The following is a 13,959-nucleotide window of genomic DNA, read 5'->3' as shown; positions in this document are numbered from 1 at the left end:
TCTGTGTCAGGGTTTGGTGTGTGGACACAATCGCAGGACAGGTATCAGCTCCAAAAAAAGTGTCTTTAATAACATAAGAATCCAAAAACTAAGGAAGAGCACAAAGCTGGAAAAAACGGGATTATTCTCTAAGTCAAAGTCCAAAAAAAACTATAAGCCACACTACACCTGAAATGGCAGACAAGATTTGGTGCATCAAGTGACAAGACAAACCTGCAAGGAAGTGAGGGGAGAAACTCATATATATACAGGAAGGGGAGTGAAGGAGAACCAAAAGACACAGGTGTAACCCATCAGGGAGGAGTGGCAATCAGCTCAGGGGAAACACATGACAATCTGAGTCCATTTTAAGGCTAGACTTTAGTGCTGTTCAAGGCACAGACTGTAGAAGAGTGGAACAAAATATTACGTTCTATCCAGGTCCTAGTTTTGGCAAATGGTAAAAAAGAAAAAAAAAATTCCAGCATCTTTGTGACAGAGTAGAAATACAGCATTTGTGCTTGAGCACCAACGGGTAATGTCAGTGCCAGCCAGGAGTCAGGGCAGGCAAACATTTTTGTCTCAGGCACAGATCAAGACAAACGTGCCTCATGTGAGTGAGCTCCAGCCTAACAGGAAGTTCTGTGAACAAGACTGTTTACATTTTAAAATTGCTTGGAAATTGCAAGACACAGGTCATACAACCAAATAATGTAGCCCAGAGGCACTTATCCACTAAATAAACACAGGCTTTTATTAGTTTTTAATTCTTTTAAACACAGTTAAAGAGATAAACAGTGAATCTCAATAAAAAATCCTTGAAAATGAACAATAAGTTAGAGCATTTTTTACTTCCATCTTGAATTTAAAGGACTATAAACCGCTTTATTCAGTTTTCCGTTTCTTTATTTCTGGCATGAAGAAACCAAATGTTCATCAAGACGTTGCAATATTTTTTCACAGTCCCTTAGCAAAAAAGTTGTCAGTTTATTGTATTTTCCAGAGTAGGCTATAAGGCTATAAGTATACTGCCTTCGCCCAACAGTTTCTGGGGACGTTTGAGTGGAAGATCAGGAAGAAAATCCTCGCATCAAGCGGCCATCTTGAATGTTTACTTCTACCCTTTGATCTAGTCGCTGAAAACGTCAAGAGCCCAAAGCTGAGTCACTTTGCCGCGCCAGAAGCCCGAATAGCACCGCGCCGCATCTTACCGCGTCTTTACATTTACTTAACACTGAAACTTGACGTCTCTGCCGCGCTTGCCGGGTTCAGTGTGAATGCACCATAAAAATGAGGCAGTATACTTTAAGTTTACTTCTTATATATACTAGTCATTCAGACTAAGTTGGAACATTTTAAATTTACAATAAATAAGTATTTAGTTGGTATACTTCCTACACCACACATTCATGGTCTGTAGTATACTTGCTATATTCATACTTATATTCAAGAACACTTAACAAAAAGTAGTACATTTGAAGTTTATTTTATTAAGAGTTGATGTAATTACTTTTCAGGAAATTAAAAAAAAAATGCCAGTAACAAACCAGTTCCACACACTTTGCCCTGTTTACAACTTTCTGAACCCTGACACACTTCTCTATAGGTCCTGTTACTCCGCCGCGGCCCCCGCCCTTTTCACTTCACAGCTTTGGCAGGTGCAGACATCTGAGAGCGCTGGTGTTGCCTGTCTCTGAAACCGCATGTGGGGGTGAGGGGTTCAACGAGCAATCGCATTCCTTGGGAAACACTCTTGGGGAGCTTTACTGTGCAGGATGTGACACGGCAACATATGTTTTTTTATTTTTTCTCCGAGGGTATATAATTTGGTTGGCGATGATGGATCAGAACAGAGGAATATTTTTATTCCATGTTGTCGGAAAGTGTGGCCCGTAAGCGGAGGCAGATAGGATTCATAGGGGATGAAGTTGGAGTGGAAAAACACGACTCGTCCCCCCGGGGCAGGAAGTCCTTGGAATCAGTCAGTCCGACCCTGTAGGTGGACCGTAAGGGAAGAAGAGGACGTGTTAGTGAGAGGTGACGCTTTGGTCACAAGTAATTTGAACTTGGTTGTTTTGTCACAGAAGGACAGAGTAATTTAGTCATCCATTACATACAATATTTTTACTTCACAATTTTTACTTACATAGATTTTATATATTAATTTATAGTGCTTTTAATGTATATTTTTTTGTGGCTTTTTACAATATACTTGAGTTTTTGAAAAGAGCTTTTAAATAAAATTGATTATTATTATCATATTTAAGTCAATCCTATATGTTAACTGAAAAATCACACCTATTGATGCAAAAAGCATAAGAAAATAAACATTTATGACTGTTATTTGCACAAATTGCTATAAAACATTCTGGTAGGATGAGTCTCCCCTCCCAAAGTCTGGCAGTTCTCTTTTTTGATTTTTAAAGTAACTGTTAGCAGCCTTCTGCTTTAGTGGCCACTCCATTAGACTATGCTATATCTGTGTCTCTAAATTTAGCTGGAAGAGCTTCCAGGAAGTGGAGCAGCACATCGGCCTGAAAGTTGTTTGGCACCTCATGTTGGAGAGTGTGATGACAGGTGTAGCGTAAGAGTGGCACGGACGCTGCAGAAAGGGAGAAAAGAGGATAAGCTGCGATGGAGTCTTCTTTGCATGCGTGAAATTGGAACTCTGCGTGTCTTTGCGTGTGCTTAGGCATTAAGCCTTCTTCCTGCATTAAAAATGTGGGTGAGCGCGTTGTAAAAGTGCTTGTTTCAGATATATTTGATCATTTCAGCCCCTAAAACCTGCACACGGACTAGGTTTTGCAAGTTGGGAATTTTGCACCCATAGCAACCTAAACAAACTCACTGTGCACTCCAACTTCCCGTGCCCTTGGATTTGACACCATGGACTTCGGGATTTCATTCCCTGCTAAATGTGTCGCTAGGAAGCCGGAAGAGATCAACACTTAAGCTGACACCAGAATCACTGGGATTGATTTTTTTTCTATTCCCATGAAGTATTCTTCATACCAAATATGCTTTCTGTGCAGTAATAAAAAGCAGCTTAGCTGTTGCTTCTTTAAAGATGATATAACTTAACAAAGATAAAATGCATGAAGCACTGCATAAAGTATTCCCATCCCTTTTTGGACATATGGTAGTGCAACAAATGTATATACATTAGGAATATTTTTTTCAAAATTAAAAAAATAAGTTAAGAAAACGTGTCTTCTTTTTACATTATTTTTCCTTTGATTTTGCACAATATCTGCTTAAGGTGGCTGAGAACGGCCAAACCAGCAAACAAACTGCAAATAAGAAATGCTGGAAATAAGAGAAATACAGCTGAAATGGGTTATCTGGGATTGTTTTTGCCCGTGCACAGTTGTGATAAGACGGCAAAAAAGAGCAATGCAAATTTAAATATGAAAAAGAAAGTAACCCTGAGTTTACACTGGTCCGTTTATGGTGCATCTCCCCTGGGTTGCATGGCGAGGTCGTCACACGACCGTCAGTTCATTTACATTGACTCAGTTACGTCTCCACATCCCTCCTTCTCTCTGGCTCCCAGAGGAGTAACTTCTCCTGCTTTTTGGTTGACTTCAACAACTAAAACTTTAGCAATCAGGCTTCATGCCCTCTCCTTCCTCACCCAGTCCTTGTAAAATGCTCATTTTGTGTCATAAATAACAGTACGACGCAGACATAACATAGGTTGATGATTAATAAACTTTTTTTTTTTATGTCAACTCAACAGATATGCTTTGCAAATTGACCACACAAAAAAAAGTGAATATTGGATCAATTAACAAAAGCTCTGTAATTTGTTACTTTTAAAACTATTAGTTTTCATCAAATTAAAATTTTCCATTGATGGTTTACTCAACTTAATTTTTTGGGGGATAAAAACTAATATTTTTAAATGTAACAAATTACAGAACTTTGTTAATTGAATAAATGTTTCACATTTTGCAGACGAGTGGGAATCAGGCTTTAGAGTTTATTGTCACTATGTGTACTTTTTAAAATTTAATTCCTTCCAGAGAATCTGCAAAAACAGTCCCTGACAATCCACTTCCATTGTGGATTTTTTTTTTATTTGCAGCAACTTGTCATTTTATTTGCAGCGTTTATTTTATTTGTAACATAATTTCTTTATATTTACAGCATTTCCATTTTTGCAAAGTTCTTTTTTATTTGTAACATTGTCTCTTTTTATTTGAACCATTTTTTTTTGCAAGATTTTTTCTTTTAATTTGAAGTATTTATTTTTAGTAACTTTTTTTTTCTTTGCAACAATTTTTTTTTGCAACATCGTTCTTTTTTAATTAAAGCATTTCTTTTTGCAACATTGTTTCCTTTTATTTGAGACTTTATTTTCAATGTTGTTTCTTTATATTGTCAACATTGCAGCTTCTCTTTTTTTTGCAACACCATGTCTATTTAATCAAAAAATGTCCTTTTATTTGCAACATTGTTTCTTTAATAATAATTTATTTTTATTTATTATTTCTATTTTTTGCAACATAGTTTATTTTTATTTGTAACATCATTCCATTTTATTTATATTGTTTTTAGTAAAAAAAATTTTTTTTATTTTGGAGCTTTTTTTAGGTTTGCAACACCATTTCTTTTTATTTGTAAAATATTTTTTTATTTGCAACATTATTCCTATGTATTTGCATTAATTCTTTGTAACATCATTATTTTTATTAACAGTTTTTTTGTTCGCACAGCTACTTTTTTTGCTGCGATGGCGGGTCTCTGCCACAGGAGCTATCTGCCTAAAAATGTTAAGCAAAATGAATTAACAAAAAAATGTAACCTGCCAAAACTGAACTAATATTTTTAATGCTGTAAAATATGGTAAATAGTGAAAAAAAAACAGATTTTTTTTTTTTTAAATAAAGAAAATTCTCACAAACTGTAAAAAGTACCCACAAAAAAACTCAACCTTCCATAAAAGTAGGTGCAGAATAAACAGAAAATTCCTTATGAAAGTGGAAAAACTACAAAGTTTTTATTACTTAAAAACGGTGTCACTTACAATATTTACACTTGATGTTAAAAAAAATATATTTTGAGTCTAAAACATGTTTTAAAAATTTTGTTTAACTTTGACATATCTATAAATCACATGTTTTGCTCTCTCTGGAGTTAAACATGACATTAGTCCGGTATTACTGGAATGTTCAACAATTTTCACTCTTCCTCTCAGGCTGGCAGAGAAAGGTGGCGGGGGGGTCTTTGCTTGTGGAGCCAGTTGTTTGGGGAGTCTGCTAACAAGGCAAACAGTGTTTTCCCTCCATCGAAAAAGGAAATATCTGTCGATGCTGATGACCACTAAGAGGGTCAGAGTCTTCCTGCAATTGTCAAAAAACACTCCCTTAAAATACAAATCCTCTCTGTTTGCAGAAACCGAGATAACCATGTGTCTCCTAGGAAATGCAGTCCATGGCCAAAGTGGTGCTTGGAACTGGGTAAAGAAGAAAAATGTCAAAACAATATGAAAACAAGAGAGAAAAGATACTTGCAATAAAATAATAATTACAAGTTTACTGTTCACAGCCATAAAAAAGCTATAGCTAAACTTACATTTAGATAGAAATAAAAAAATGAATCTATTTTGTAAAATAAACCATGCGAGAGCTGCATCAAATACTCATTTTCTGACATATTAGCTTTAAAAATATTAATTAACAGAAAAGCAAATGACTATAATAACCAAACACAAAATCCCATACACATGATAAAGGGTTGTCACTTTCCCTTTTCCTAAGAATTAATATTCATATATTGATAGAGCATGTAAAATTATGTAGGAAACTAATAATTGTTCCTTTTTATGTTTTAGTGAATTAATCAATTGTAGACCTGCAACTAAATGATGGTTTTCATTTCCTTATCCAGCTATTGTATCTCATAGGATCCATCAGAAGACTAAAGTATAGTGTCCCTGTCACAGAACCCGTCCCGGAGGATGCAGTTATCAAGTCCTGCCAGATAAACATCCTGTCCTGAGTCAGAGAGCTGTGTCTGGTGCAGGCAGCCCTCGGCTAAAGAATGACCCAAAACATTCCAGTGAGAGCACCGAGGAGGAAAAAGAAAAATGTTTGTGATGGTTCTGAATGATTAGGTCCTCCAGCCTCACGCAGTGTGCAAACAAACAGTGTTCTATTCACACTGGTGTTTGAAGGAGAAGAGGGAATCATGACAGTCTTAATACTTTCAAAAATTGTTTGTTGTTTGTTTTTTTATAGGTTAAATTAGTTGTGACTTATATATTTTTTTTATCTAAGAAAACATTTAGACTGGAAATCACTAAAATGAAGAGAAAACGTATTAAACCATTTCACAATAAAACTGCAAAAAACAGTTTGCCCAGATCTAGTTGTGTTTTCTGACATAAATAACAAATTTATAAATTAAATTATGTTTTTTCCCTCAAAATAATAATAATAAAACTATAAAACGCAATTGTTATTTTTTATCCTGCCAAAAAATGATCCTATTTTTTTTTATCTTAAATTTTCTTGGTATTATCAAAATTTGGCAAGATATTATACATTATGGCAACTCAGTCCCACAGTCCCACAAATCAGATAGAATCAGGCGAGTTTTAACAGGAAAAGTTGTTTATTTATCAGTTGTATACCACATGTCCATTTCTATCAAGTAATGCTTTTTTTTCTTTTAATTATAATTTCTAACCAAATAGATGCAGAGGATGATATATAAATGAAGTCCATCCCAACGGTACCCACAGAAACAAAAGGAATGTGAGAGTAACCTTTCACTATTCACTTCTAAAACCACCCTTTTTTCCTGTTATTCCTTACAATGTAAACCAGGAGGAACTCTAATTGGGTTCTAGGAAAAGAAGGAATTATAAAGAGTTATTGCTTTCATCAATCAGTCGAGTGGGAAGGAATGATCTCCACTTGAGAAGAATTCAAAAAGCTTCCTCCAGCAAAGATTCTATGACTTCAACAGTTTGCTGTCTACACGGCTGTACAACCTAGCTATAGCAAAGCATCAGAGTTAGACTGTTTTTGTATTTTTTTGTGTCTGTTACTAACAAAGTCGGGAGTTAGTTTGTTACTTGTTTGTTACAAACAAGTTTGGGAGTTGTGGGTATTGTGAACATGCTAACGTGTAGCAGTGTCTGACCGTGTTTTATTATTTTTTTTAGTGTGTTACTAACAGGTTGGGAGTTAGCGTAGCCACAGTAATGTTTGTTCTAGCAGTATCGTTTGTTTACGTGTAGCAAACAAGGTTGGGAGTTACAGGTATTGTTAAAATGCTAACGTGGCTAACGCGAAGCTGTGCCATACTGGGTTAATTTTATCTTAGCCATATTAGTGTATTTACAATACCTGCAGACCTTGTTTGCAACACATTAAAAACAGGCTAACGTGTAGGGGTGTCAAACTTGTTTTTGTTTTATTATTTATTACTAACAAGGTCAAGAGTTAGCATAGTCACAATAACATTTGTTTTAGTATTATTAGTCTGTTTTTTACACATAAGAAGAAAGAGTTACATTTTTGTAAAGATGCTAATGCGGCTAACGAGTAGCATGTTACAAACTAATTCTAGAGCAACTGTTAACTTTTAATAAAGTCTGACACACATATCTCTGACTCTTTTGTCTCACTGAATGCAGCTTATACACTGTAAAAAATCAAACATTTTATCAATTAACAAAAGCTCTGTACTTTGTGACCATCAAAAATATTAGTTTTTATTCATCTAAATTTGTAAGTTGATTAAACCATCAACTAAAATGTTTAATTTGATGAAAACTAATAATTTTAAATGTAACAAATTGAAGATTTTTTGTTCATTGATGCAGTACTACTTTGCTTTTTCAGTGTAGTTTGATGTGCCTTAAATATGACACAAGCACAAAAATAAACCATTCATTGACGCTGCGCCTCATGATCCAGAGAGCCCTTTTGTGCAGACAATCCAATAAATCAAAATAAGGAGTTTAGGAAAATAGGCTGTTATTTTTACTCTATTTTTTCTTCCAGCAAATGACCATCTTTGTGGTTGCACCATGCTAACCACATCCTTTTTTTTAAGCTGACCCATCCAAAAAGCTTGGTCTTAAACTCAGAACCTGCCTGCTGTGCTCACCTCTCTGGGATAACATCCTCATTTTTATTTATGCACCGCTGTAGTTCTATTGTTGAAATAAGTCTTTGACACAGAGCTCTCATCCCCTCATCCAGTCAGTTCAAGCACTGCTGCATGAATGACTCATCCAAACAATGACTAACACAGCCTGACCTATGATCTCTTCTCCAGTGACAGTCAATGCACAAATTAAATAGAATCAGGCTGTAATCAAATTTCATTACGTGTGCGGGGGGGAAAGAAAGAAAAGACGGAAAAAAAACAGCAACTCAGCCCACCTACGATTTCCGCCGCACACTGCAGAGCTCTGGAGCGTTTGGAAAACTGTTCAGCCACCTTGCACACTCTCCAATTAAATAAAGAGAACATGATCACTTAAAAAAATAATTATTTTGATTAAATTTACTTTCCAGGGAATCACAAACCACAAATTTATGTATGTAAGACTGAAGTGTATTTATACCATACAGCAGTGGATGCAGTTTATTATCGTCTTCCATGCAGAAACCTGGGTGAAGTTTTTTTTTTTTTTTTGTTTCATCAGCTTTATAAAGACAATTCAACATGAAGCTGGATTTGTTGTAAAGCTAATGATAACCCTTTGTGCAACGAATGTAAAGAAAATTAGTGAGCTACGTTTAAGCTTCATTATAACCACAAGAGTCATTCTTCAATAAATACGTTGGAGTACGATTTTAAAAAAAGGCAGATGGCTGCATAAAAAGATTTATGAGCTTGAAGGCTTGTGGGTGAAAACAGGGTGAGCATGGGAGGAGAAACGCACAAAAACAGAGATTCCTAACGGATGCATTTGTGGTAGTTATAGAATGTGGGTGTGGTGAGTGAAGCTGAAAACATTTTCCATCCTGAAGACTTTCAGTCGGGCGGACAGGAAGGACAACGTGCAGCTCAGACAAACAGATGAACTGTCTAAGAAATGGGAGTGAAAGGTCAGCAAAGGTCAAATCTGTTTGGAGCACAATAGTTTTCTCCATTCTATCGTTTTTTTGCAGGTAGACGAGTGAAGAAACAACAGGAAGTACAGTTCAAAGCACACAAGGTTACCTTTAAACAGCCCAATAAGAAGCATGAACGCATCAGGCTCACGGAACATCAATATGTCATGACAGCTCTTCTCCTTCAGGATGAGACGCGCTGACATCTCCAACAAAGAAATTAGAATAAAACACAACCAGGTGGCCCGAGCGAGTCTGTGAAACGGATGGTGTCAAAGGGGGAGGGACCTGACGAACTGGAAGAAAAGAGGAACGATAGTCCGGAGGGGCAGCCTTAGGGGGAAGCGCTCAGGTGGGCTGCCCTGAGGGAAGCTGCTGTGGCGTGCATCCTGGAAGCAGAGACGTGTGACAAACTGCCAGAAGACTCTTTCTCTGAAGAACCAGACGGGATGTAGAGGACAGTCAGGAAGTGTTGCTGTCAATATATTCGTTCCTGGCACATTTCACTATTTGAAACTATATGAAACTCCAAACAACACCTACAAAAGGATGACGTTATTCAAGTTTCTAGATTTACCTTATTGACTTTTTTTTGTTTTGCTTTTTTTTAGCTAAAAGGAGAACTTCAATGTTGCTGAGCTGACATACAATCACAATACAATTTCTGACCCCAGAGCTGAGATGTCAGTCCGCACAGATGTCTGGACTTACTAAACACCAATGGAGAAGTGAGATTTTGTTTCCCAACATGTGTTCGTCATGATAAATGCCAAAACCGCACACGTTGTGCGGTTTTGGCATTGCTGATGCCAGTGTGAGTTTAGCATTTAGGGAACTAACCCCAAATGTCTCAGCGATGAAACAGCTTTATAATGTCAATTCCTAAGTAAGAAGTTCAGCAACAAATGGGAGGGAGGGAGCATTTCAGGTAAACTCCCTCACGTCTGAATCTATTTCCAGTTTTATATAAAAATAAATAAATCAACACATTCTGACTCCCTATGTGGACTTAGGGCCGGTTGGTACCTGGTCACAGACACAAATCAGGAGGAGCCCTTGAGACATGGACCCTGTACCGGTCTCAGGGCCGCTTGGTACAGGGTCACAGACAGAGAAAAAATGTCTACACTAATCAGGGGTCCCCAACCCTTTGGGACGTGGACCGATACTGGCCAGAGGGCACCTGTTCTTGGATCACAGACATTAATCATGGGTCCCCAACCCTTGAAACGAGGACCGGTACCAGTCTGAGGCCCATTTGGTAGTTGGCAACAGACACTAATCAGGGGTCCCCTACCCTCTGGACACGGACTAGTACTGGTCCAAGAGCTTATTGGCACCGGGCCACAGACAGGGTAAAAAAGCCATACAATAATCAGGAGTCTACAAACCCTTGGTACACTGACCGGTACCGGTCCAAGGGCCGGTATTGAACGATAGATGCTCCAACGCTTGGGATGTGGACCTGTACCAGTCCGAGGGCCACAGACATGAGAGGTCCTCAACCCTTGTTACGCGGACCTGTACCAGTCCAAGGGCCACCTGGTTTCGGCCACAGACATGAGGGGTCCTCAGCCCTTAAAACGAGGACCGGTACCCGTCTGAGGCCCATTTGGTACCGGGCAACAGTTCGCTGATCAGGGATCTCCAACTATCCAGACACAGACCGGTGCCGGTCCAAGGTCTACTTGGTACCGGGCCAAAGACGCTAATCAGGGTTCCACAACTCTCGAGACGTGGACCGGTCTGAGGGCCGCTTGGCACTAGGCCACAGACAGGGAAAAAAATGCATATGCTGGATACGGAACCGGTACCAGATTAGGGTAACGGTAAGGTACCGGTTCATTGATTTAATGGGAACAGCCAGCACGTAAAAAAAAAACCAAAAAACATAGAATGGCATGAAATGGGCCAAAACCATACGTCTATACATCACAAGCTGGGAGTGAGAATGAGTAGAAAAAAATATTTTTCAGTTTTTCTTTTTTACGTTCATGGTTAGACATGGATTTAATGTTAAATTGCAAATTATGATATTTTATAACAAACATATTAATGCAGTAAAAAACATTAATAATATTTATCTTTAAAAAAAACTATTTTTTAAGGGTGTTTTGTTTTTGTTTTCCTTATAGAAGCAATGAAATAAATTAAAATGTAATGAAATAAATGTGATTAATTAAAATGAACAGTTTCCTTTTGTAAGCGGAATCATCTTTTTTATCTTCATGCTTAGTTCAAAAATAAAAATCTCACACTTCTCCATTTTTCTATGCTATTATTATCTTTGGATGACATTTGCAGAAAAATAAACACAAAATTTCACAGCGAAAGAAAATACGTTGCAGTAAATAATTGGTCGTCTTAAGCTTCAGTGTGTGCTCACCTTCTTTAATCCACCATTGGGTTTTCTCTGTTTCATGAAAACTGTGAAAGGTTCTGCATTATACTCTTTACTTACTGGATTTTAATGAATTAGTTGAAGGATTTTGGTGATATCGATCAGGATCAAATGCAGCAAGCTAAATTCATGCACTTGCCTTAAGAAAAGCAGACAAAATCAAAGCTGGGAGACTTCCAGGAACTCTGATGGGACTGAATGTCAGTGGGCATCGGCAAACCAGCGTTTATCGATCCTTTTGATGCCGTTGATAACGGCGAGATGAATGTGGGGCTGCACAGATGTAGGTTAGCTGGTAAAAGTCAGCTAAACCAAAGCGGCTGAAGATTATTGGATGACATTTCAGCTTTCGGCTGGACATCAGGGAGGGCCAACCAAGATGGGGGGGTGAAAGTCAGATCTGAGCGTTGAGGCTGAGCCGCATCCCAGAGATGATTCCTGCTTTTTTGAGACAATTTTTCTTTTTGAATCACCACAAGATTAAAAGTAAAACAGATGTAATGCATCCTGTCAATAAAAAAAAAGAAATAAAAAACATTTTAGGCATTAATTCTTCATCATCTTGACTCTGCTGCTCTGAGGTGATGCTTTCATTATGGATAAGGTGACTTCACAAGACTACCACAGTGGAAAAGAAAGCAGAAAAAGGGAGTTGACGGGGTAGAAATTCCACTTTTTCCTTGAAAAACAGAGAAAGAGAAAGGATGATGAAAGAACGTTTACATTTAGGTGTGGCTGCCCTCTGAAATGGGATGTTTGCTAAGACGTATTCCCAGGAGAATGCAGGAAACCAACGGGAAAAAGAAGGAAATGGTCACTTTTTGGAATGTGTAGAAAAATATGTCCGTTTACTAAACTCATTTAAACTTTCCGTGAAACAAAAGAGCATTGTTAAAGACCCACTTGGATAAAATCAGGTTTTTAACATGTTATTGCAGCATTTTTATCATTAGGGAGTACACATAAAGAGAGGGTAAAATCTCATTTTTGAATATTTCTTTATACAAATTGAGATGAATCAGGGATAAAAAGAGCTGTTTGAAAAAGATATTATTTGTGGCGTTGAAATCTTCTTGTAGACAAATACGTAAATCCATGTACTTATTTGTTTTCTTGTCTGAGTTGACATTTGACTTTAAATTGTGCAGCTAGATAGCTTCAATATTGCTCGCCAGGTAAACCGGGTAAAGAAAAGGATTAACAATCACTAAAAATAGAAAGTACAAGTGAATATAAATATCAGTCGTCACACTCAGGCTGAGTCATTCTAAGGACATCAGATGAGATGCTCTAATGTGTTGGTTGATCATTTATCAGGTTTTTCCTCTGAGACTGTTGGAGTTACAGAGGAAGAAACTCTCTCCGTTCAGCATTAGAACAAGCAGATTTTCTTTACATTTTATTCACAAACAAGTCTCTTATGTTTCGGTAGGTTTCCATTTAATCCATTGATGATGATTTGTGTTCATTGGTTTGGCCAGTTTTTCAGCTAACCTCGATTCTTCTCTGATTTCACTGAAAATTATTATTTGAGATGACATTTTATGTTTGAATCATGCAGGGCAAGAGCAAATGTAATGTCTTTGGAACAAAAACTTTGGAATTATTTGGATAAAGATCTTAAATTAGTTAATACTCCTAAAAAATTTAGGCTACTGATAAAATGTAAAGAAAATTGGACAATACTAGTGAAATTTAATTTTGCATTGTATGTATTTATGTATCTGTAATATATGTATTTGTATATATAATATGTGTATATATATATATATATATTGTATAAACGAATGTGTTTGGTTAAAAAAATGTTTTTTTTTTAATGTTTGTTGCGTATTTGTCAACTTGATATTAAGTTTTGCTTCTGTTTATTTTATATTTTTCTGACTGGCTTTGATAAGGATGATGCTTCAGTTTGATTATTATTTAAAGGTTGTTAAATGTTAAATTTATGCAACCAAATAAACTTAAAAAACTTCAATATAATCAATAAAAAACAATAAAAGTTGAAACATTCAGAATTTATATATTGGAGCTAAACGTTTATTGCTCACCACTCCTTCAAAGTAATACACCCATAATGGTTCAGAATTACAATTTGAACTAAAACAGTTGCATAAATTGTCTCAAATCTTCATTCTAACCATAACACAAAAAAAACTAACTTTTTAGAACTAGATTTCTGTCGTAGTTAACATAAACTGGCTTTCATGTATGACAAGCCACCTTGTGGTTACTTGTAGAACTGACCTGGCTTCATTTATTTTGTTTTTTTAATTCTCTTCAAACCGAAAGTCATTTTTGCTTTAACAAAATCTAAGCAGTACTTTGGTTACTCATAAAATGTGCTGACAATATTTTACGTATATTTTAAGTTTAACTAATATTATTCATTATAATTTAGCATTTAACTCCTCAATAACTAAATGTAATCAGGATTTTTTTTTAAATTACTTACATTTTTGCTTTTAACGAGACGCTAGATCACATGTCAAAGTCAAG

The sequence above is a fragment of the Oryzias melastigma genome, linkage group LG21 (assembly GCF_002922805.2).
Source record: "Oryzias melastigma strain HK-1 linkage group LG21, ASM292280v2, whole genome shotgun sequence".
NCBI classification, from domain to species: domain Eukaryota; kingdom Metazoa; phylum Chordata; class Actinopteri; order Beloniformes; family Adrianichthyidae; genus Oryzias; species Oryzias melastigma.
Note: the sequence above shows the minus strand (reverse complement) of the source record.